This window comes from Salvelinus fontinalis, chromosome 10, assembly GCF_029448725.1.
Source record: "Salvelinus fontinalis isolate EN_2023a chromosome 10, ASM2944872v1, whole genome shotgun sequence".
NCBI lineage: Eukaryota > Metazoa > Chordata > Actinopteri > Salmoniformes > Salmonidae > Salvelinus > Salvelinus fontinalis.
Window position 1 is genome coordinate 46,688,338 of NC_074674.1, and position 7,804 is coordinate 46,696,141.

Below are 7,804 nucleotides of genomic sequence, written 5' to 3' on the forward strand. Positions count from 1 at the left end.
GTGTGTGTGTGAGAGAGAGAGAAAGCGTGTGTGTGTGCAAGGCTCTCCTATTGAAATGGTACATGGCGAGGGTTAATCCCTGTGTGTGGGGGTCACCAGGCTCAGGCTTGGGGGGGGGGCTTCTCTCTCTCTCTCTCTCTCTCTCTCTCTCTCTCTCTCTCTCTCTCTCTTTCTCTCTCTCTCTCTCTCTCTCTCTCTCTCTCTCTCTCTCTCTCTCTCTCTCTCTCTCTCTCTCTCTCTCCTTCCGTCTCTCTCTTTCTCTCTCTCTCTCTCCCTATCTTTCTATCTCACTCTCTGTCTGTCTGTCTCTCTCTGCTCCCCCTTTCTCCCCCCCTTCTATCATCTTGAGGAGAGGAGAGCTAGACCTCCCCAACATGTCAAACACTCAGTGCTGACCTATTTCCTATTTTGCCTCCCCACTTGAGGAAAATAACATCTTGGATAACATCTTCTACCCTCTTTGCTGCTAATGACTTACAATGTCTGTATCACCCTGACACCCTCTGTATTTTCTGTGTTACACACACACACACACGCACACACACACACACACACACACTCTCTCAACAACCCACTGACATGGTCTTGACTCTTGTTATTTTTTAACCCCAGCAGTATGAACATATGCGGATCTCCCTCTCTCTCTCCCTTTCCTCTCTCTCCCTCTCTCTCTCCCTTCCCTCTCTCTCCCTCTCCTTCCTCTCCTTCCCTCTCTCTCTCCCTCTCTCTCTCTCCCTTCCCTCTCTCTCCCTCTCCTTCTTCTCCTTCCCTCTCTCTCTCCCTTTCCTCTCTCTCCCTCTCCTTCCCTCTTTCTCTCCCCCTCTCTCTCCCTCTCCTTCCTCTCCTTCCCTCTCTCTCGCCCTCTCTCTCTCTCCCTTCCCTCTCTCTCCCTCTCCTTCCTCTCCTTCCCTCTCTCTCTCTCCCTCTCCTTCCCTCTTTCTCTCTCCCTCTCCTTCCCTCTCCTTCCTCTCCTTCCCTCTCTCTCTCTCTCTCTCTCCCTCTCCTTCCTCTCCTTCCTCTCCTTCCCTCTTTCTCTCCCTCTCTTCTACATATATAATTAAAATGTGCAATGATTTAGGAGGATTAAGTGTTCTACTGCTTCTCCTTTCAGCTTAGTGTTTTTAGTTGACTGTTGAGGCGGCCTGCAAAATCTGTGTGTGTGTGTGTGTGTGTTATTGTGTGTGTGTTTGTGTGCATTTGTGTGTGTGTATGTGTGTGTCTGATTTGAGTTAACTGTTGAGGTGGCAAGCAAAAGCTGTGTGTGAACGTGCATGTGTATACTTTATTGCTGTAAGTAGACACACAGCAATGTTTTAAAGCTTTTCACACCTACAAGTTAAGCTGTAAACCTCTTAGGATTTAGTATGATTTGTTCTTTATGGAAAAGGTTTCATATGGGCAATAGAACATGGTCTCAGAGCATTTTGTATTATTCTGTACGTAAATCCATTGGGCAATAACATTAATATGGCTATCTATGAGTTTATCGCATAGCCTACACATGTGTATACATTATTTGCCTATATCGCTCAGAAAAGTTTATATTGAACACTATTTGTTAGTGTTTCAAGATGTAATTTATAAAAACATTATTTGTTGGGAGTCATTAAACTCCCCAGACGTGTGTAGTATGATCTCCTGTTCAATTGGGACAGTCAATTTGATTTATCGATCTGTTTAGCCCCCCCAAACAACGATAGATCTAGAGTAGACAGTGTCAATGAATTCAAGACCAATATTTAAACTAGGCGCTGACGCCTAGTGATGATGACAGCTTTGCTTTTAATTTCATGACAACAAATCTAATTTCGCCCTTCATCGCACTATTCCATTATTGTTCGACCATAATTAGCCTAACACACGTCTCTGTTCGGTTCTGTCGCAGACGGTTTTCTCTTTGAGGATTAGGTCAATTTCCATACATGTCAGTTATGGCGATAGAGAGAGCTCAGCGATGGTACAGGAAAAATGCTTAGCCAACAACCTATGCGCTGTTTTGTAGAAGGACAGAGGGGGAAGGGAGACTGGATAGGGTACGAGAGTAAGTAGGTGGCGGACGGTGTTCTGTCGTTCTACCGGATCTTTCATTCTAAGGATAGAGAGAGAGCGGGTGACTGGACTGGAGGAGAGGAGCAGCGCACAAGCGAGTGAGCGCTGGAGAGAGAGAGAAGGAGGAGGGAGGGCCAAGAGCTATTGTTCATGTTTGCCCACGAACAAAGGACATATCTGGGTCTGTACGTAAAATCGACTGCAGGCTTGTGTCCACCGACAAGGCCTCATGAAGGATAAAATAACCTATTTCTCATTGTCCGTATTTTCTGGTCCAGTATTCCCGTTATAATGTTTTTTGGTTTATTCTAAAAAAGTGGGACGTACCACGTTACGACGAACCAGTCAGCCACCGTAGCGTTTTACGCAAGGAGCGTGCTACACGGTAGCTACTATCCCAGTTCTGTAAACATCATTCTTTGATTGGGACTTCTCTTGCAGGTAAAGGGTTATTTTGGTCAAACGCAAACGTCTATTTCTATTATAATCATGTCAAAAGTTTTATTAAAAAAGAAAATAGACATTTCTGCAATGTATGTGCATGGTTGTAGTTTGCGTGTACCTTTTTTAATTTTTGCTATAACAGTTCTAAATGTTAACTGGTTAGCAAGTTAGCTAGCCATCTGCCAAAGATGGTAACTGGAGGCGGCTAGTTGAGCGTTAGCTATGTGTTGGGCCTGCTACGTCGCTGTTGTGTGTAGTCAGCGATTTTGTATGGCTTTGTTTTGATTGAAGATGTCCTATCACCGTTTGCTGCTGTTGCAGTCGCGTCAATTTATCATCAAATGCAGCTACCCAATCGATGCATTTTGTATTAATATGTGAACCCCCGGCGTTCGGATGTAGCTAGCTTGTAATGCTAACTAAATGTAACATTGTAGCTAGCCAGTTAGCTTGGAACTAGCTAACTTCTCATGTAGCCACAGCTGATGCTAGCCACTTTGTTGACAAACACTACTGTCCTTATACTTGTAGCTGACTACTATTGTAGTACACGCTTTCTTGTAAACAATCTAGCTAACTATTTAATTTATCAAATTAGAAATACTCCATCTATCAACTTCACTTCAAATGTAGCCATAGTAGGCTAGAGTCTTTGTAGTTTGTGAAATGCTGGTTTTAGAATCTAGAATGGCATTTATTTATTATATAATCGTGAAGGTTTAGGCTTTAGTTCTTATCGTGAATTCTCGCATGGAATTCCTCTGAGAATGTTGTGTGCTTGGCTTCCTGAACACTGCTCCCTGACTGATGACAGGTCAGATTTACGGTCAGGGAAATCAGATTACCACCACCATTACATCTCAAAGACAGGAAGTGTGTGTGTCTCTCTCTCCCTCCCCTGTGTGTGTGTGTTATTGTTGTAGAGAGGATAATTTGCAGCAGAGGAAGTGTGGCTTGTAGCTGATTTGATTTGGACTGGCCCATCGTTTACCGCCAAGTAACGGAACGGAACGGAGCTAATGGTTCTTTATACACACACACACACACACACACACACACACACACACACACACACACACACACACACACACACTAAGTGAAGGATCAGAGCTAATGGGTTTGTACTATAGTCTCTTAGCTTGTAATGGAAATCATATTAATTAATTAAGGTATCCATTCATTTTGTTGTGATGACGCAGCTATTATCACAGGGGTCATAGGGTCATGGGGTTATTGGCATTCCACAGAGTTGGGATATGGCCTAAAAAACATATCTTTTTATATACTTATGGTCGATATCTATTATTTTTTTTAAACGTTTTCTCTAAATAAGAGTTGTTGCACAATTAAAGGTCAATATACTGCATTTCAAACAGTCAGCAATAATCTAATGAATTCAGGGCTTGTAAAATGATTCCTAGGTTAAATATAAGTCTTCCACAACCATAAGACCCACCAATAATTACATTATTTTATCAAAATAGTCAAACCTGCTTTTTTTTTTGCAATAATCACTGGCTTTCAAGTCTGTCTCTGAAAATCCCCTTTTTGTTACAAATGTAACCAGCTCCATGCACTAATAATGGCCAACTTCTGGTAGCAGGCAGTATAGAAAATGAACTCATAAATAATCTCTCAAACACAAACCCAGGTGCTAGTGTGTAGCCAGCTAATATTTATATTTAGCTCCAGAGTAGCGCAGCGGTCTAAGGCACTGCATCTCAGTGCTAGAGATGTCACTACAGACCCTGGTTCGATTCCAGGCTGTATCACAACCAGCCATGATTGGGAGTCCTATAGGGCAGCGCACAATTGGCCCGGCGTCATCCGGGTTAGGGTTTGGCTGGGGTGGGCCGTCGTTGTAAATAAGAATTTGTTCTTAACTGACTTGCCTAGTTAAATTTAAAAAAAAAACTGCTTGCTAACAAGGTATAACAGTTGAACTGTTATGAATACACCCTCCTGTCCGTTTCTATCTGTTGGAACAACAGCCTGTTCATTTTGTTAAGATGTTGAAATCAAGTGGCTTCTTGGATAAGAAGATGCTTATTTCTCAGAATGAGAACAAGTTGCCAAATCCTTATAAAATGTTTTTTATGCCCATTGACCATTTATAATACAGACTAGACCAGTGCTCCCAACCTTTTACGGTTACTGTACCACCAACTGAATGTTGCTCTGCCCGTAGTACCCCTCATGTGCATTTTCCCAGCAGGCCTGCGGTCTCATCGGTCTTCTCAAGTACCCCCTGTGGATAGGCCAAGTACCCTCAGGGGTCCTAGTACCCCGAGTTGGGAACCGCTGGACTAGACAGCTAGCACATAACAGCATGTGCCTTAAATGCTGCTAGCGGTACGTGGTACCGCAATGCCACGCGACAGAAACTGAGATACATGTTCGTTGATACTCCCATTTTAGGAGGGTCTGTTCTACATGTTGGGAGTTGAGACATATAAAGGGTATTAGTTAGAAAGGTTAACTTCTCGTCTATTACAGTAAAATAATGTCTGTGTGTTTCTCTGTCCATCTCACCCATTCTGTTGAACCAAAACTCAAATGCAAATAGCGAGTTGAAAGCTCTTGTTGTCAGAGAGGAAGAAGGGATCTTTCCACTTTGTTGTTGTGAGTGGCAGGGGGAGGGGCTTGGTGTCTGTGTGTGGGTGGGAAGATGATCAGTGTACACAGTACAGGAGGAGGAGGGGCTTGGTGTCACAGTACAGAAGGAGGAGGGGCTTGGTGTCACAGTACAGAAGGAGGAGGGGCTTGGTGTCACAGTACAGAAGGAGGAGGGGCTTGGTGTCACAGTACAGAAGGAGGAGGGGCTTGGTGTCACAGTACAGAATGAGGGGGGGCTTGGTGTCACAGTACAGGAGGAGGGGCTTGGTGTCACAGTACAGGAGGAGGGGCTTGGTGTCACAGTACAGGAAGAGGAGGGGCTTGGTGTCACAGTACAGGAAGAGGAGGGGCTTGGTGTCACAGTACAGGAGGAGGAGGGGCTTGGTGTCACAGTACAGAAGGAGGAGGGGCTTGGTGTCACAGTACAGGAGGTGGAGAGGCTTGGTGTCACAGTACAGGAGGTGGAGAGGCTTGGTGTCACAGTACAGGAAGAGGAGGGGCTTGGTGTCACAGTACAGGAGGAGGAGGGGCTTGGTGTCACAGTACAGAAGGAGGAGAGGCTTGGTGCCACAGCACAGGAGGAGGGGGGGCTTGGTGCCACAGTACAGGAGGAGGAGGGGCTTGGTGTCACAGTACAGAAGGAGGGGTTTGGTGTCACAGTACAGAAGGAGGAGGGGCTTGGTGTCACAGTACAGAAGGAGGAGGGGCTTGGTGTCACAGTACAGAAGGAGGAGAGGCTTGGTGCCACAGTACAGGAGGAGGAGGGGCTTGGTGTCACAGTACAGAAGGAGGAGAGGCTTGGTGCCACAGCACAGGAGGAGGGGGGGCTTGGTGTCACAGTACAGGAGGAGGAGGGGCTTGGTGTCACAGTACAGAAGGAGGAGGGGCTTGGTGTCACAGTACAGAAGGAGGAGGGGCTTGGTGTCACAGTACAGAAGGAGGAGGGGCTTGGTGTCACAGTACAGAAGGAGGAGAGGCTTGGTGCCACAGTACAGGAGGAGGAGGGGCTTGGTGCCACAGTACAGGAGGAGGAGGGGCTTGGTGTCACAGTACAGAAGGAGGAGAGGCTTGGTGCCACAGCACAGGAGGAGGGGGGGCTTGGTGTCACAGTACAGGAGGAGGAGGGGCTTGGTGTCACAGTACAGGAGGAGGAGGGGCTTGGTGTCACAGCACAGAAGGAGGAGGGGCTTGGTGTCACAGTACAGAAGGAGGGGGGGCTTGGTGTCACAGTACAGGAGGAGGAGGGGCTTGGTGTCACAGTACAGAAGGAGGAGGGGCTTGGTGTCACAGTACAGGAGGTGGAGGGGCTTGGTGTCACAGTACAGGAGGTGGAGGGGCTTGGTGTCACAGTACAGGAGGAGGGGCTTGGTGTCACAGTACAGGAGGAGGAGGGGCTTGGTGTCACAGTACAGGAGGAGGAGAGGCTTGGTGCCACAGCACAGGAGGAGGGGGGGCTTGGTGTCACAGTACAGGAGGAGGAGGGGCTTGGTGTCACAGTACAGAAGGAGGAGGGGCTTGGTGTCACAGCACAGAAGGAGGAGGGGCTTGGTGTCACAGCACAGAAGGAGGAGGGGCTTGGTGTCACAGTACAGAAGGAGGGGGGGCTTGGTGTCACAGTACAGGAGGAGGAGGGGCTTGGTGTCACAGTACAGAAGGAGGAGGGGCTTAGTGTCACAGTACAGGAGGTGGAGGGGCTTGGTGTCACAGTACAGGAGGTGGAGGGGCTTGGTGTCACAGTACAGGAGGAGGAGGGGCTTGGTGTCACAGTACAGGAGGAGGAGGGGCTTGGTGTCACAGTACAGGAGGAGGAGGGGCTTGGTGTCACAGTACAGGAGGAGGAGGGGCTTGGTGTCACAGTACAGGAGGAGGAGGGGCTTGGTGTCACAGTACAGGAGGAGGGAAGGAGACGAGACCAAAAAGACAACCCCTCATCAAGAAATGTAAAGATTGTTTCTTGCAATACAGACGTTTGTAACATCGCGCTAAAACATCCATTGTAATGAAATGTGTATATATGGACCAGCCCTGATTCCATCACAAACAGTTAGGCTACACCCAGGTGTGATACTTTGGTTTGGGTGAGAGGGTGTAGTCGTGACAACGCTCTCCTGTCTGTCCCTGGAAGATCCAGATTTTAATGTCTGTGTGTCTGAGACACGTTGTGTTCCTCGCTCAGCACAGTGACTGTATAGAGTCATGATAGGTTTGTGTGTGTGGTTGCAGTGTGTGTGTGTGTGTGTCTCTGATAAATGTTTTATGGGACCAACCCTTTACGACAGAAGTGCTACTTCCTGTGTGTGTGTGTGATGAGGTGGAGGGAGTTTACTACCGTTGTGTTACCACCACCCTCTGCCTGCTGTGGCTCTGACAGGTAGATTGATGGAGGATGTTCTGAATAGGCATGCTACTCTGTCTTGTTGTGTGTTGATGTCAGGGAGGTGTGTGTGTGTGTGTTGATGTCAGGGAGGTGGGTGTGTGTGTGTGTGTGTGTGTGTGTGTGTGTGTGTGTGTGTGTGTGTGTGTGTGTGTGTGTGTGTGTGGTGTGTGTGTGTGTGTTGATGTCAGGGAGGTGGGTGTGTGTGTGTGTGTGTGTTGATGTCAGGGAGGTGGGTGTGTGTGTGTGTGTGTGTTGATGTCAGGGAGGTGGGTGTGTGTGTGTGTGTGTGTTGATGTCAGGGAGGTGGGTGTGTGTGTG